General features: G+C 35.5%; 1 pseudogene; it reads right to left on the bottom strand.

The window, feature by feature from the left end:
* Window positions 1-392: 392 nt before the first annotated feature.
* Window positions 393-16,880, bottom strand: LOC127811863 (uncharacterized; annotated as a pseudogene).
* Window positions 16,881-17,492: the final 612 nt, after the last annotated feature.

Below are 17,492 nucleotides of genomic sequence, written 5' to 3'. Positions count from 1 at the left end.
TCATTCCCAACCTCGGTCCAAGTATACATACCAATCTCAGTCCTTCAGCAGTGCTATCTTGTGGCGGAAAATAATTGAAGACTTCCAGAGCCATTTTCACCATCAGAAACTTAGCATTGACATAACAAAGATGGTTAGTCCACAAATCTAAGTACGTAAGACATCTTTAAAGCACCAACCATAAACTTCAAGAGCCACATATCTATTAAAGTTTACAGTATCGATCTACCAACATATCACAGCTACTGAAATGATACCATCCATGACAAAATATTAGCCATGAACTTCATAACTTGCTTAAACTCGTAATTTTGTATTCCCAGATCAAGTAGCATGCTCAACATTAGCCATGCAGTTTCAATGTGACATACTACCAACATTCAACTCATGATTTAACTGTTTGAGTCAGCAAGCTCCAACATTTTTGTGCCACGCCCTAGTCGTGTCAATATTTTCACTCTACTCAAACGAACGCGCAATAATTCTCTTTTTCTTCTTCTTTTAGTTCTTGCAGCAGCAGAATTACCACTGGCAGGAGCAAATCTAGCAATAACAGCTTCAACTCTGTTATCACCTCTTTTCTCAACATTCCGATGCAATGCCTGTGATGTTCGGTTTGGTTGCAAAAGGCTGCCCAAATGGTAAAGGGGATTGACATAAGAAGGTGATGAAGACACAATGCCTCTCAACTTGGATGGCTGGACAAGCTTGACAAACTTCTTTATCTCAATAAGGCATGAATGATCTAAATATGGAACTGCATATATCTATTCATGATGCGGTCACTAATCAAGACCTAGTCCAAGATTGACTCGACCACACCGGAATAGTAGTGCCATAACAGTATTTTAATACTTCATAAGTTTTAGAATTTTACTTGATTTAGAATTCTATTTCATGTTTGATTAGAATTTATTTCCATTAAGATTCTAGTTGAATTTTATTTACAAATATTAGATAGATTTGGATTAGCCAAACACTATATATATGCCTAGAACCTAGAGTTTGTAATCAAGTTTTTCTCAATATAAATTTCGACAATCTATTTGGGTTTTTTTAGCAAAACAGTATTGTCTTTGCGTTTTCTTGAAGTTTAAGGTTCGGCCATTGAAGTTTGTTCTTTCAAGAGTTTATTTTGATGTATTTTTTTCACACATGCGCTACACGTTGCGTTAGGTAATATTAGAGTGGTTCATCAACCAATTAGATGGCCAATCTTGAAAGTAACGGTAGCAACCAGCCTCATGATGGCGATGGGGGTTACCCGTGATTTAGAGAGCAATCGAAGAACAACGGGAAATAACTCATGTAATGCATCAACAATTTGAGGGAATCCGCAACCAGTTGGGCGTTTTACAACGAGTTAATGATAACTAGAATTGGACTAATGGCGCGAATCAAGCCAGCTACTTTAAACCGGGAAAACCAGTCATTAATCCTATCATCGTTAATCTTAGAAGACCAATGATGGATGATAGCGACGATGAGGGTGATCTTGGTCGTATGATAGTCAACCCCAGTGGTAAAGGGTTAGGAAGAATGCATAGCAACACAACCATTGGGGAAACAATGAATATAAACTAAATAATGGTTTTTCAGTGAGTTTGGAGCCTGATCTCAAACATTATATTGTCCGAGCAACCTTAACGTTTGCAAACTTAGGTTTGGTTTATGCTACTAACATGACAAAAACTATAAGATTATTGATTCATACTAGGGTATTTTTCAGTCCCGATGGCTCAGGCATTGCTTCGCAATCGAAGAATGGTGGTGTTTCTTCTGATCAGCTTGCGACTGTAAAGGAGATGGAGGCTATGGTAGCAGATCCTTCTATAGTTTATTTAGACTCTAACATGGTTGAATCGAAGGCAAAAAGAACATATTCACCTTTGCGATTGCAAAAACAAGATGGTCATAGGGTCTTTTTGTGGATAAGAGTGTTGGATCTCTCAGGCTAGTTAACTTAGGTATTGCAACTGCTTTCGGTATTAATTTGAAATTAGATTTCAAAACTAAGAATGATGTAGCAGTTGGTGCTAAAGCTGATCAAGTGCTTGGACCAAAGGAGAATTCAAGCATCAATATTTTAAGTGATGGAGAGACTGCTAGTAGTTACGGAGTAAGTCTTTGTTCAAAACAGTTACAAAAGAATGCTTCTCTAGGTAAGAAAAATTTATGGATGAATTCGGAAGCTGTTGAGGAGTCAAAATCAAGAAAGCTGATGAGAGGAGGAGAACATGTGATAAGATCTACTAGATTAGAGAAGTGCTCAAGATGGAATGTTCAACGTCCTCAGTCTAACAATAATAATACAATGGAGGCAAAGGGCAACAGACATGGTGATGGATGGACCTATGCCAACGAAGATAGGGCTAAAAGGGGAAGAAATGTCTTTACTCATGTTCTCTTAGTAGAAAAGTTCAAACGGTTCAGAAAGATGTCAAGCAAAAATTGCACAAATAAGAAGTACAAGGCGATAGTTGACAAGCACATGAAGCACAATTGGAGATGAACTCATGATATTCTTGAAGAAAGAACGGATTCCAGCAGGAAAACAAAACAAGGTCAAGCTAAAAAAGTATGGTCCTTACAAAATTACAAAGAAGATCAATGATAATCCTTATGTTATGGATTTACCTAATCATATGAGTATTTTCAAAACATTCAATGTTGCTGATCTATTTTTGTATTTGCCGGATGTTGAGTTGTCATACTTAAATGATAATTCGAGAAGAATTCTTCTTAAGTAGAGGTGAATGATGTGGTCACTGACCAAGACCTAGTCCAAGGCTCACCCGACCACGCCGAAATAATAGTGCCAGAATAATATTTTAATACTTCATAAGTTCTATTTCATGTTTAATTAGAATTTATTTACAAATATTAGATGAATTTAGATTAGTCAAACACTATAAATATGTCTAGAACTTAGAGTTTGTAATCAAATTTTTTTTAATATAAATTTTGACAATCTATTTGAGTTTTCTTAATAAAACAGTCTTATTTTTATATCTTTTTGAAAGTCAAACTTCAGCTATTAAAATTTATTCTTTCAAGAATTTATTTTTGATATATTTATTTCACACATCCGGTACACGCCACGTCAATTCATGATATTTTTCCACATAATTGAAACTTTCACTCGGTTTGAGCTTGTCAGTTTGACTCATAGCTTTCGTATACAATTTGCTACGACTGTGATGGAGATTTGAAGGACCAGAACCAAAAAAACTGCTTTTTCCTTCAAGGGGCTTCAATTGCCATGAAAGACCAGATGGCATGATCCCAATAGTAGGGTTCATGGTATTTAGTCCTTCCAGAGTATCAATGCTAAAACTGTAGCGAGGGACGGCTCGCACTCCAGTTAAAGAAGTGTTGGCAGTGAAGATATCCTGGAACCCAAGAAGATGCATGATTTGTAGGCGTTCTGGCCACACCCAAAGCTTTCAAGAATAAAAGAAGAAAACAGGAACCACAACTCATTAAGAAAATGTTATCTACAAGAATTATAAGAACAATAAAAATAATACTTCATTCTTTTTCACCACACCAATCTTTTTGATATATTTATTTCACACATCCGGTACACGCCACGTCAATTCATGATATTTTTCCACATAATTGAAACTTTCACTCGGTTTGAGCTTGTCAGTTTGACTCATAGCTTTCGTATACAATTTGCTACGACTGTGATGGAGATTTGAAGGACCAGAACCAAAAAAACTGCTTTTTCCTTCAAGGGGCTTCAATTGCCATGAAAGACCAGATGGCATGATCCCAATAGTAGGGTTCATGGTATTTAGTCCTTCCAGAGTATCAATGCTAAAACTGTAGCGAGGGACGGCTCGCACTCTAGTTAAAGAAGTGTTGGCAGTGAAGATATCGTGGAACCCAAGAAGATGCATGATTTGTAGGCGTTCTGGCCACACCCAAAGCTTTCAAGAATAAAAGAAGAAAACAGGAACCACAACTCATTAAGAAAATGTTATCTACAAGAATTATAAGAACAATAAAAATAATACTTCATTCTTTTTCACCACACCAATCTTCTTGCAGGAAAGAATTATGGAACTGCATGTATGTAAGTCTGAAATCCACATTAAATTTAAGCCCAGCGATGGATTTTAATTTTTCTTTCTTTTTATTGATAAATTGAGTGCACAAAAACTAAGGGTTGGAGAGCAGTGTTTTAAAAATCGGATCGGAGAGCGAACCGGCCTATTAATTGGTTCACCGGTCAGTTGATCCGACTGGTTAGATCGGAGTGATCCGATCAGATGATGTCATATATATATTTTATAATTAAATAATATATATATTAAATATATATATTAATATATATCTTTGAAATACTAATATTTCATATATTATTATGAGAAATGCTATTATTAACTAATATATAACTAATATTTTATATATAATTATTATATATGTTATTAAAGAATTAATTAATAATTAAAATTTTAAAAATAAGTGAGAGGGTGAAAAAAATCAGCATCAACCTAGTTCCCGGTTCACCGGTCCAACCAGATTTTGACCGGGTTGAAGAAAATTTAATTTTTTGAGTCAAATCGGATCGGATAGGTCACTGGTTCCGATTAAACCGGTCCGATCAAATTTTTAAAACAATGTTGGAAAGAGAAGGCAGGGTTGAAAGTCAGCCGCGAATGGAAGAAATCTCAATATATATTCCCAGTCAATCGTCGATTAATTAAGTCCACAAAGCTTATTTACAGGGTATTCTTAAAAAAAAAAACATACTAAAAATAAAGCTAAAATATAATCAAATCTTCCTAAAAAATAAAAAGATTAAATCTAAATTCTAAAGTAAAAACAAATCAATAAAATAAGATAAATCATAATTTCTATCAGCCCAAACCCAGGGATTTAAAAAAAAAAATACCAGCCCAAGGGTTTAAAAAAATAGATAAAACCTGAGTCAGGTTTAGGGGTGTGTATTCGGTTATAATCGAACCGAACCGTCCGATTTTAGCTAACCGAACCGAACTGATCTTAAACAAATAATCGAACCGAACCGAACCGAACTACTATATTAACCGAAGTAATCGAAACCAAACTAACCGATTTTAAATTTAAACTAACCGAACCAAAACTCGAATCGAAAATCTATCCAAAAACTAACTACCATATGGCCGAACATATAGGAGGAATGCATGGAGTTGGACACAAAATAAGATTAAATGAACATGATAAGAGAAACAAAAAAAGAAAAAATGGTAGCTCAAGATTGTACCAATGGCCGATGAAGAAGCACAAATCTAGAGATGAAACCAACCTCAAGATTGCAGCGAGGAAGAAGAATAGCAGTTAGCTGCTCGATCTAGAGATGAACGCCAAGCAACAGATCTGGAGTGAGCGTTAGGAACATAGGGTTTCGAGGTGAGGCGGCCTCTCAGTTGGGAGTCCGGATTCAGATGCAGAGGTCGGCGGTGGCGTCAGTGTTGGTAACTCGAAGGGAGACAAAGGGCCGAAGACGAAGGGCCAACCAGTCGGCCATCCGTCTCCGACTCTTCGACCTCTCTGACCTTTCCTTCTTCGTCTCTCCAACCTTCGTCTTCGTCTCCGAGGGATAGTGGTCCGACCTTCGTCTTCGTCTCCGAGGGATAGTGAGTGGCGGTGATGGCAGTAAGGGGTGACCGACAGAAAAGGAGGAGGAGATTTCTCTCCTATAAGAGCGGGGCACGGCTGAAATAAAAGAAGAAGAGTGAACTAACCGAGGGGGGTTTGGGGTTTTTGGGGGCCGCGCTGGGTGGGTTTGCTGGCCAGCGCATGGGGGGCGGATCGATTTTTTCGGTTAATTCAAGTGAAATAATCGAACCGATAAAATTAATCAAATTTTTTTGTTAAAATTAACCGAACCGATAAACAATCTTTTAATAATTGAACCGAACCGACCAGTTCGGTCGGTTCGATTCGATTAGTTCGGTCTAACCGAACTAATGCACATCTAACTCAGGTATCGCAAGGCCTCTTCCACCTAAATAGACTCAATTTAAAGGGATCAGCCCAAACTTGAGCCCTATTCTGTTTATAACTCGCCTAACAAATAAAAATAAAACCAAAATCCAAGTCAGAACAAAAAAGTACAAGTGAAATTAGTTTTCGCGTTCCCCATAGGAAAGTGATTAAGGTATAGACCAAAGACGATTACAACCCCCCCCCCCCCCCCCCCCCCCCCCCCCCCCCCCCCCCCCCCCGAAGAGCAGCACACTACTTCCAACTTCAATTCAACCAAAATTTAGGCCATAAGTTAACTACATACCATAAAAGGTTGGGTTTTAAATTCTCTCGTTTGAGGGGGTTCTGCCTTGGCAGAACAGGACACCTCCAACTGCACTGCAGGACAGACCGGATACTCCAGTTTGCAGCCCTAATTGACCCGCTTACAGATATTCCATTGACCAAAATGAAAGCCATTTTTTTTAGCTTTATGAGTATTATTGCAAAGAAAATTGGCCGCATTGTTATTGACTCAAATCATAGCCATGTGTTACTGTTACTGTTAGCTTCACAAATCAACTTATTCCAACCGAAATTTGGCCTGAAAATTGATTGGTTTGATAGGGGTTTGGGCATAGAACAACTGACTAGTCTGGGGAACAGGGAAATATCCCAGTTTCAGTGAGCCCACTCTTTTGGGCCTTTTTCATCCCATTTCTTGGCTGCTATTTGGTCCCTAATTAAGCCCAATACTAAGAACTGAGTCAGGTCAACTCTCCGGATTATAAAGGGTAGCATAGGCAAATACAAATGTTATACATGCAGCGAGCAAGCAGAAAACAGCAAGTACCTGTGGTAGATTCCAAGTTGAACCAATCTACACTCATGATTTTGACGTTCCAGTGGTAACAGATTACTTATTCCGGATAATTTGCTCTATTCTTTTTCAAAAAGTTCGAAAGGAGGAAAAATAAACAACTATACTCAAACCAAAGAGAAGAAAAATGAATAAAAGAAATTATGAGCTAGTTCTGGTCTAAATGTACTGCATAGGTGTTGTAAAGGTTACATTTAAATAGGCAAAATAGTAGCATATAGTCTTCTGTTCAAGGAGTGAATATACCTTTATATTTAGCACACGTGCAATGTAGAGTAAAAGGTCTTCTTTGCCCAAGGAGTCTATACCAATAATGATGTCATGTTCAGGATGAGATGTAATGATATCAACAACCTACAACCAGACCAAATGGTATATATTTTCTTACTGAGTTTCTGCATGGACAATCACTAGATGAAGATAAACAGTGGACAAAAGCAAAACTTTCATATCACAAGGCATGAAATTTATGTTTAACATTATTATTCAAAATTGAATTTTTCAAGAAATATTCCACAATTTTCTGACCACGTTTAGTTCAAGAAAGAGAGGGCTCAACACCTATCATGCCTATCTAAGTTATTCAATATTCATATTTGTTAAGAAAATCATGATAAGAAGTTAAACTCATTCAAATTCCCATCTAAGTTATTCAATATTCATATTTGTTAAGAAAATCATGATAAGAAGTTATCAATATTCACATTTGTTAAGAAAATCATGATAAGAAGTTAAACTCATTCAAATTCCCATCTAAGTTATTCAATATTCATATTTGTTAAGAAAATCATGATAAGAAGTTATCAATATTCACATTTGTTAAGAAAATCATGATAAGAAGTTAAACTCATTCAAATTCCCATCTAAGTTATTCAATATTCATATTTGTTTAGAAAATCATGATAAGAAGTTAAACTCATTCAAATTCCCATTTACATCCTTTTCATCTCAACTCCTGTATCCAGATTGTAGGAAATTAGGTAAATATTGTTAGTGAGCTCAACCTCTCAATTTAATTTATTGTTACACCCACCTACTCCCCTTTTATTAAAAGTCCTTAATAAAAAGTCTCTTGAGACTTAGTTCATGAAAGCATGCCTGAATTATCATTCTCTCTTGTTTGGCTTGCTTAACCCTATTCTGATTCACATTGTGTTAGGAAATAAGGAGCATGTTTACACATTTATAAGATTTATGATTTGTTATACATTTATTTGGTTTGTTTTCTGTTGTATTATCTATTAATGGGCTAAAGTTCTGGCCCTCCAAGTTATGTTTTGTGTTCAGATTAGTAGTTGGGTAGTGTATCATTAATTTAAGGAAATGGGGAATGCTTCTCATAAACTATATATATACTGAGTTATAGGTTGGAAATAAAGAAGCTTTTTCTTACCAATTCATAACATAGTATTAGAGCTATAAAGGCGTTCGATTTTTAAAGAAGCCAACATCTCAGTCCTAGACCTTATGCCTGGCTATCTTGTGACCCAAGAAGTTCAAGTGTAGTTCATCTAAGAGTTATGTCTACCTCAATCGAAGTCATTGGCGCCTCTGACTCACCAATTAGAACCACTGTTTGTGGAGTGAATAAAAGCAATCCATCAATTGGAGAATTGCAGAATATCCGGGTAGCCTATAGGTTGAATGGTATGAACTATTTGAAGTGGTCTCAATTAGTTAGGACTTTTTTGAAAGAGGGAGGCAAATTGAGCCATCTACTCGGTACTAGGCCTAAGCAAAAGAGATCCTACTTTCAAAGCTTGGGATGAAGAGGATTCTATGGTAATGTCTTGCCTATGGAATTCTATGCTTCCTAAGATAAGTGGTATTATTATGTTTCTAGGTACATCTAAAGAAATTTAGGACGCAACAAGCAAACTTACTCCAAAGTTTGAGATGCATCCCAAATTTATGAGATCAAGACAAAGATCTCAACAACCAAGCAAGGAAACCATTCGATCATTGAGTATTCCAATCTCCTGCAAATTCTATGGCAGGAAAATGGATCACAACCAGTGTATCAAAATGAAATATAGTGAGGATGTTGCCCTACTTAAAAGGCTTGTTGAAAAAGAAAGAATTTATGAATTCCTTACTGGCCTAAATATTGATTTTGATGTAGTGAGAGTCCAAATACTAGGAAAATAGGATTTACCATCTCTAAATGAGACTATAACCATTGTCCGAGTTGAGTAAAGAAGGAGAGGAGTCATGCTTGAGACTCATATAGTGGAAAACTCAACACTAATGATAAGAAAGATCCAACATTTCAGTGCAGAACATCAAGGAAGTGAGACTAAAAACCTATAGATGTGTCACGATCAAACAAGGTCCTCCTATGGTGCACCTATTGTAAGAAGCTTAGACACATTATAGATAAGTGCTAGAAGTTACATGAGAAACCACAAGCTGAAGGTAAAACACTAGGCAAGCAAAAGAGACAGGAGTATGCCTATGTGGCTAACACACAATATGTGGAGGAATTGGTGATTGTTGAGTTCAACAAGGAAGAAATCTCTAAATTGAAGCAACTGATTGGATCCCTAGAGAAATCTACTAGTTCAGGTACCTATACCCTAATCTTTTCAAGTATTTCCTTCTTTTCTTATACACTAAATGCCACATATACTGCTATCTCAAATGCCTGGATTATTGATTCAAGTGCCACCGATCATATGACATGTTCTTCTTACTGAATTCAGGTCTATGGCACTTGGGATTTGTGAATTACTACGGATTAAAATAGTTTTAAAAAATCTGAAGGTTAAATGAAAGGATCTTATGAAGCTGTATTATGACAAAAAAAAATTAGCTATTAATGTTGCACACAATCTGGTACAGCATGATCGTACTAAACATGTGAAAGTTGACATACACTTTATAAAAGAAAAGCTGAAAAATGGTTTAATTTGTACTCTATTTGTGTCTACAAGAAGTCAATTGGCAAATCTACTTATCTAAGGCCTTCCTAGAACAATCTTTCAAAGGCTAACAAGCAAGTTGGGAATGGATGACATCCATTCTCCATCGTAAAGGGGAGTGTTAAGAAATAAAGAGCATATGTTTATAGATTTATAAGATTTATGATTTGCTATTTTTTGTTGTTGTTGTACAATTATTTAGTTTGTTTTTTGTTGTATTATCTATTACTGGGCTGAAGTTATTGTTAATGTAGGTGCTCTAGACCCAATCAGATTGAGTATGTTATATACTGACAATTGCAATCATATTTATTATTGAATAAAGAGTTATTCAATTTCACTAGAAGTTGTTCTATTGTTATTATTGTAATGACTAGATGAAACTAGATAAAAGTCCATATGATGTTTACTGTGATTAATTTATAAAGATGCGAGATGATGCATCACAGTTTATAGATATCATTAAATGTCCCAAGTCATAGAAATGTCAAGAATGGACATTGACAATTGGGGTAAGACTTGTATGTGTTATGTTTTTGCTATCTGATTGTATTGGGGGTCTCACACCCATAGGCATGGGGATGCCTAGACAAGTATATAAGTGACTAATGTTGGAGAACATGTCATTGGACATGACTCGCTATGATAATCCATTTTGTTTATATGTTAATGGAATTCTCATATGAGATGGGTGTAACTAATTTTTGGACTTGAGGTTGTCACAGTCATCTCATATAAAGACTGGTATGCTTTGACATCATTATGATGGGTCTAGACAAAGGCAGCACATGGGCATATTGTGAGACTTATGGAGATGGATGCATAACCAAGATGGAACTCGTCTATCCCTTGATAGAGGATGATGTATTTAAGGTATTTTTTATGGATATTCACTTTAAATCCATGACCATAGTGAAAGAGATCAATAAAGAGTTATTGATTCACTTTCTATTGATTAAGGATATTCGGAGGATTGAAGAAAACTCATGTGATCGTAATCAAACAATACATTGTCAGCCTTGAGATCACAGAAGATATATTAACGAGAGGATCGAATTACACAATAACCATGCTCATGAAAGGTTGTTTACAAATTATGAATCCTTTTGAATAATTGGGTAGGCATGATGCTTTGCTAGAGACCAATCTTGTTTTATGTGTTAGTATTGATATATTGCCAACATGTTCGGAAACCTAATGAGTCATACTCAAAAGATAAGGTCCCTAGTTTAAACTAGGAGAACAAATGTATGGTTAAGTGAGACACTTAAGTAAGAAGTTGTGCTTTTATAAGTTCTCATAGAAAAAGAACAAATAGACGTAATGACGTCGATTTGATAAGGGGTTGTCATAAAGAAAAGAGTTTCATAAAATGACAATTGATTAAATTAGGAAGTAGTTTCTAATTTAATAATTTCCTATATTTGTTGAAGTGACAAATAAGAAATAAAATAAATATATATTTTAGTTTAAATTAATATTTGAGTTAAATAAAGTATTTGGACAAATATTAAATTAAATATTATATTTAAGCTAAATTAGATTTGGACTAAATATTTTTTTTAAACTTATAATTTGATTTGGGTTAATTAAGTTCATAGTTGGACTAGAGTTAAGAGGGTCGGCCCATATACATTAGAGTTTAGGAAATCCTATGAGGCTTTGCTCCTCTATAAATATCCTTTTAAGGGTTGTCCAAATTAATGAATATTTTTTGTGAATTTTTCAATAGTTGAAAAAATTGCCATTTACTCTCTCCCGTTTCCTTTGGTATTGATTCGAAAAGAGGAGGTTTTTTCCATCCATACACAAGCCATGAAAAGGAAAATGAGTTAGCACTCACATTCTGCCCTCCTCACCAAAAGATGCGTGTTGTGTATCACAAGTTAGCGGCCAAATCCTTGGATAGCTCGGATCCGTAAATGACTTAGAAATCTAAAGGTTAGATTTAATTTATTACGTATGTAAATGTTTTGATTTCGACATTAATCCAATTGATCGGGGTAAAGTTCAAAATTTTTTAATTACGTTGCTTGTCCCGTAACGATCTTAATTTACTTTCAGTTATAGCCCTCAAGTTGTGTTTTGTGTTCAGATTAATAGTTGGGTTATGGATCCTTAATTTAAGGAAGTGGGAAGTACTTATCCTAAACTGTATATATATTAAGTTATAGATGGGAAATAAAGAAGCTTTTCCTTGCCAATTCATAACACATTATTTTCAAGCAGCTTGGCCCAATAACATTTAGACAAACAACTTTATGTATTCCTCATGAAATATTTCAGAAAAATTAAAATAGAAGTTTTATTGGTTATAGACCTAATCGTATCTCTACTACTAACTACATGAAACAAGGAAACTACAAAAATCCCAAAGGAATAGGAAAGGTGCACCTGCGGAGCAGCAATTTCTCGAGAAGGAAAGCAATAGGATGGATTACAATAAGTGTTATCCAAATAAAGAATGTCGACTTTTTTAAGCCTGATAGCATTAAGAAGCATGCTCTTTCCAATCTGCGCCCTCTTGCTAGTTGTTTCCCAGCAAAAATCCCAATATAAAGCATGCAACCAAACTCACCATAAAACAAGTACATGACCGCACCTGTAAGTAAAAAACCATGAACAAAGCTTATGATGTGATATTGTTTAAATTACTAAATTACCCCCTGCACGTTAGCCATCTTGATTGTCATGTGAATCGTTCAATAGATTGACGCGTGACAAGCCAACAATGCGGAGTGGGGAACAGTCTTCTACGACCAGTTAAAGAACACGTGACGACATTTGCAGAGGGATCCAGAGTGGAGTCCAACAAATTTGGACTGGACCATGTGACTTGTTCTAACTTGACCAAGGTCTTCGGGAGCCGTGCCTGACCACTTCCAGCTTTATCTCAAGTACCTTATAACGGTCTAGCTTATAAAAAGTAGGGGCCCTCACCAAGTATAAAAAAGACTCCAATTCTTGCATCTTCTACTACTGATCTGAGCGTCAGAGTCTACCTCTAGAGATCTTAGCCCCTTTGCTTCATTGTCTTCTAGGCTACATTTTCAAGGTTAGACATAGCCAAGTTTGAAGCTTCCACTCTCGAGGTCCATTCATTGAGATAGCACGTGGTGGTTGGTCTCAAAGATCATCATCAGCTTAATTGTAAAATCTTTGATCCTGACCATACTTCTTAAACAAAAATATTTTTAGTGAGAATTCAACATATTTCCAATAACTAGGAATAACACACTGAGAGGGAATCCAGGACAATGCAGTAGCAAAAACTGCAACAAAAGACTAATTTCTTTTGACTCTAAAAATTTAGTCACCAATTACAATTCCTCATAATGGATCAATTGCTAAAATTTAAATATAAGACTTCAACACTTTCAAAAAGGAAAATTGTTGAAAGTTTTCATATGAACTTTTCCCAATAAAGCAAGAAAAGCTTTCTATTGAAGCTTATGGAGCATTTCAAAAATGTATACCATCTTGGAATGCCTTATATTAAATAACAAAACCACCTGATCAAAAAACAGCTCTGGTTTATCATTGTAATAAACACCTTCAAGTTCAAACAGCAGTGAATTGTCAAATTAGCAATGAATATAACCCTGATAAGATGAATTGCCCTCAGATAGCTTAATTTATAAAATATGTTGAGTATTATACAAGATACTACAAGCGGATTGCACCAGCCATAGGGTAATTGGACACTTGTCAGTCAAAAGGATTTCCCTTGCCTGACCAACTGTTATCATGATCTTTCTCGTTTTTAAGGGGAAAACGCCACCTAGATAGAGGCAAATACTTGCTTTCTATTCCCAGGGTGAAGAAGCAAAAGCTGGGATCATTTCATCAAATGAATTGAAATGTAAACAAGCAAAATTTTGCTTCCAACCAAACCACCAATATGAAACTTTCTTGAATGAAGAAATGTATATGAGCTATGTGCCCTAATTATGTGTTCTTTAGTCAATACCCTTGTCCCCTTTCCTAACTTTCTTGAATGAAGAAATGTATATAAGCTATGTGCCCTAATTATGTGTTCCTTAGTCAATACTCTTGTCCCCTTTCCTTTAAGGACTTCTGACTTATTAATGAAAGGTTCTAAACCTTGTTCCACTTTGTTTCCAATATATCCTCTTGCTCAGAACCTTATTGCTGGTTATAATAAAATTAAGTTTTAAAAATAGCTCGAAGAATCTCTTTCAACCCCCTGATTATCACTTTCTAGGCCAACATTGTTACCTCTGTCCTAGGGCTTTTAAACTACGAACAAAAGGTTCTAACCATTGCTCCATATGGAATCTAGTCTGTCATCTTTACCTAACTGGTAGTTTACAGAAACATCAAAGTTAAAAAATGGCTTGAAAAACACCAGTTTCTAACCTCCTCCCACCCCCACCCCATATACAAATGTATATACTCTTAAGCTTTGAGTAAAAACAATAGCTTATCTTCTTTGGCTTAGAAAAGAAAAATATATACATTCCTTCCCACTCAAAAGTGGTGGTCGGCCATAAAGCTTGAGGCAACGATAAGTCTGGTCTTAGTAGTCTGCGTAGTGGGGGTGGCACCTGCAAGCACTCTGACACTCAAGTCAGTGGGGATTCAAGATGATAGAGTTTTTTTTAGGCTGAAAAGAACATACCTCGAATGGTGATAAGGCGAGCTTAATCGTCGACCATTACGGAAGGATGAGGAGCCAAGGATCCTGGTGTTGCTAAGGATGAGGGCAAAGATGAAAGACTGAGAATCTCGGAGCTGCTGAGGCCTGTTGCGGTTGTGGGGATCTCAGACAGTATTGAAGGAATGAGGATGTTGCTGAACTGGTGTGAGCCGAGGCTAGGTCTAGAGATCGGGCTTGGTGCTGGGTTATGGGACTGACGTCAAGGTGGGCTTCTAAGGGTTAGTATAACCCACAATCCCCTAGGTTAGATGTTCCCACGAGCGAGCATTCGAGCTTAGGATGCGTAGTTTGAGATCATGACGTGTTTTAATGTTGGCCATATTTGAGACGAGCTTTGGGTTTGGGCCGATGTCAATGTGAGCATTGGGGGTCGTTTCAGTATCCTGATAGGTAACACATGTGGTCCCAAAATTCCAAATGTCAGGTTTGGGAGACGAGACATCGTAGGTAAGTGGGGAGGCACCCCTACCTCTACTCAAGGCATTGAATGCTTGCAAGTGCCACAGCAGGTGGCATCACCACAAGGAAAACGACATTTGTGACAGAAATATTCGTCACTAAAAAATTTAGCGACGGGCAGCTTCCCGTCGTTAAAAATAGCATCGCTAAATTTTAGTGACAGAATTTAGCAACTACACAAAAATCAGTGACAAAAATTTTCATCGCTAATTAAAAAAATATAAAAAAATTATTTAAAAAATTAAAAATTATTTTAGTGATGGAATATTTCATCGCTAATCAGTGACGAGCGTTTTTGTCACTGACTTTTATTTTAAAAAAAATAAAATAATTATGGCACATGTCGGGCAGAAGCATGCGCATGCCCTTACGGGCTAAGTGGCGCCCCCTTAAGCCGCCACGTATAGCGCTGGGAAATTAATCCCAGCGCAACTCCTTTCCCTTCCCCTCCTTGATACATATACTACACATATTAATTATATACTACATTTAGCTGCCAACTATTTTGATTTTATTTTAAATTAATATTTTAAATTTTAAATCTTTTAAATTCATAAATTAATACTTAAAAAAATAAATGTTGTAAATTTCTAACTCAACTAATGTACCACTTAAATGTTGTAATTAATTAATCTCTTTAATATTTAAGTTTTATTTGATTAAAAATTAGTTTAATACATACTTGTTATTATAAATTTTACAATATCATATCAATTTACATATTTTGGTTTGTAAATAAAATACATAAAATATGCATTTAATACTAAAGAATTTAATTTTTATTTAATACATAATTAATAAATTTTATTTTTTTAACTATTTTTTTCTATTTTAGTGACGGATTTTTACCGTCACTAAAGTTTCTAATTATTAATTTAATTTTTTTAATTTTTTAGCAACGAAATATTCTATTGCAAAATAATTTTAATTAAATTAAATAAAAAATTAAAATTTAGTGACGGAGTCACACTTGTCGCTAAAAAATAAAAATAAATTAAATAAAAAATATAAAATTTAGTGATGGGATTGCCCCATCGCTTAAAAATAAAATAAAATAAATAAAAAATTAAAATTTAGTGACGAGTTACACCCGTCGCTAAAAGATAAAAATAAATTAAATAAAAAATATAAACTTTAGCGACAGGATTGCCCCAATTGCTGAAAAATAAAAATAAATTAAATAAAAAATTAAAATTTAGCGATGAGGTAACACCCGTTGCTAAAATTTAAAATAAATTAAATATAAAATATAAAATTTAGCGACGGGATAACCCTGTCGCTAAAAAATAAAAATAAATTAAATACAAAATGTAAAATTTAGTTACAAGATCACCCAGCCGCTAAAAAATAAAAATAAAAAAATTTAAATTTAGCCACGGGGTAACCCCTTGCTAAAAAATAAAAATAAATTAAAATTTTTTAACTATTTACTGACAGAATATTCCATCGCTAAATAGTTTTAGTTTTAATTTAATTTTTTTAATTATTTAGTTTCTAAATAATTTTAATTTTATTTTAATTTTTTTCATTATTTAGCGATGGAATATTCTGTGGCTAAATGTAAAAATTTAGTAAAAAATATGAAAAATTATTTTGTGACAGAATCTAAATTTTAAAAAAATTAAAAAATTTAGCAACAGAATATTCGGTCACAAATCTATCACTAAAATTTAGCGACAGAATATCTGTCACTAAGACGTCTCTAATTAGCGACAAAAAAATTATGTCGCTAAATTCGTCACTAAATTATGGATTTTTTGTTGTGCGTGATGTTAGCAGAAGATTAATGTCATTTGAATCCTGCCCGTTGGATGCATTTTATGGTGACGATTTGTCTTCGGTGATGGGCTTGAAGCACAACTGCTGAGTGATGCCGTTATCAAGGCTTCTTCTCCCGCTTCTATACCTTACTTTTCGCCTTTGTTTTTGATTTAAGAAACCTCATTTCTTTGAGAACTCTTTGCCCTTTTACTGTCTTCATTTTCGATTGTTCATTGCTTTCCAACTTGGTACTCCGCTCAGCTTCATAGGTAATCTCTCGAATTCAGCTCTTTTCACTTTTCTCTCTTTTGTGTTTTCCTTATTACTGTCATATACTAATTGTTGAGTGTTATGGTGAGATCGGGAAGCGAATTTGGGTCGGGGAGCAATTCCGTGATTGTTATAGGTGAATTCTCGACAATGAACCTAGAACCTATCAAAGGGCTAGCCATTAAGCCTTGTTGGCTGTACTTAGAAGGGTGATTCAAAGGGTAGATCGAGGTATTCAGAGCGTAGTTTAGAATAGGCGTTGGGTCAATTCTATTTCCCTTGGTTCTTCCAAGGATAGTGTAGGTATCGCATCCATAACTAGGGAGATTGTCAAGACCGATGTTAGTGGCGACGAGGCGGCTAGGTCTGATCAAGCAAGGTTGTCTTTGGGTCTTCTCTCTTGCTCGGGCACCACGTACATCTGGGTGAGTGAGGAGGTGGCTAAGTTCACCTTAATATATGATACTTTCGGAGGGATCGCCAAGTTGGGAACACGGGTGTCTCTATCAGCTGCAAGGGGTGAAGGTTTGTTCGTGTGCCATTCATGTGGGGAGGAAGAGTT

Source organism: Diospyros lotus, chromosome 10 (genome assembly GCF_014633365.1).
Source record: "Diospyros lotus cultivar Yz01 chromosome 10, ASM1463336v1, whole genome shotgun sequence".
Classification (NCBI taxonomy): domain Eukaryota; kingdom Viridiplantae; phylum Streptophyta; class Magnoliopsida; order Ericales; family Ebenaceae; genus Diospyros; species Diospyros lotus.
This window is presented reverse-complemented; position numbering and strand designations above follow the sequence as displayed.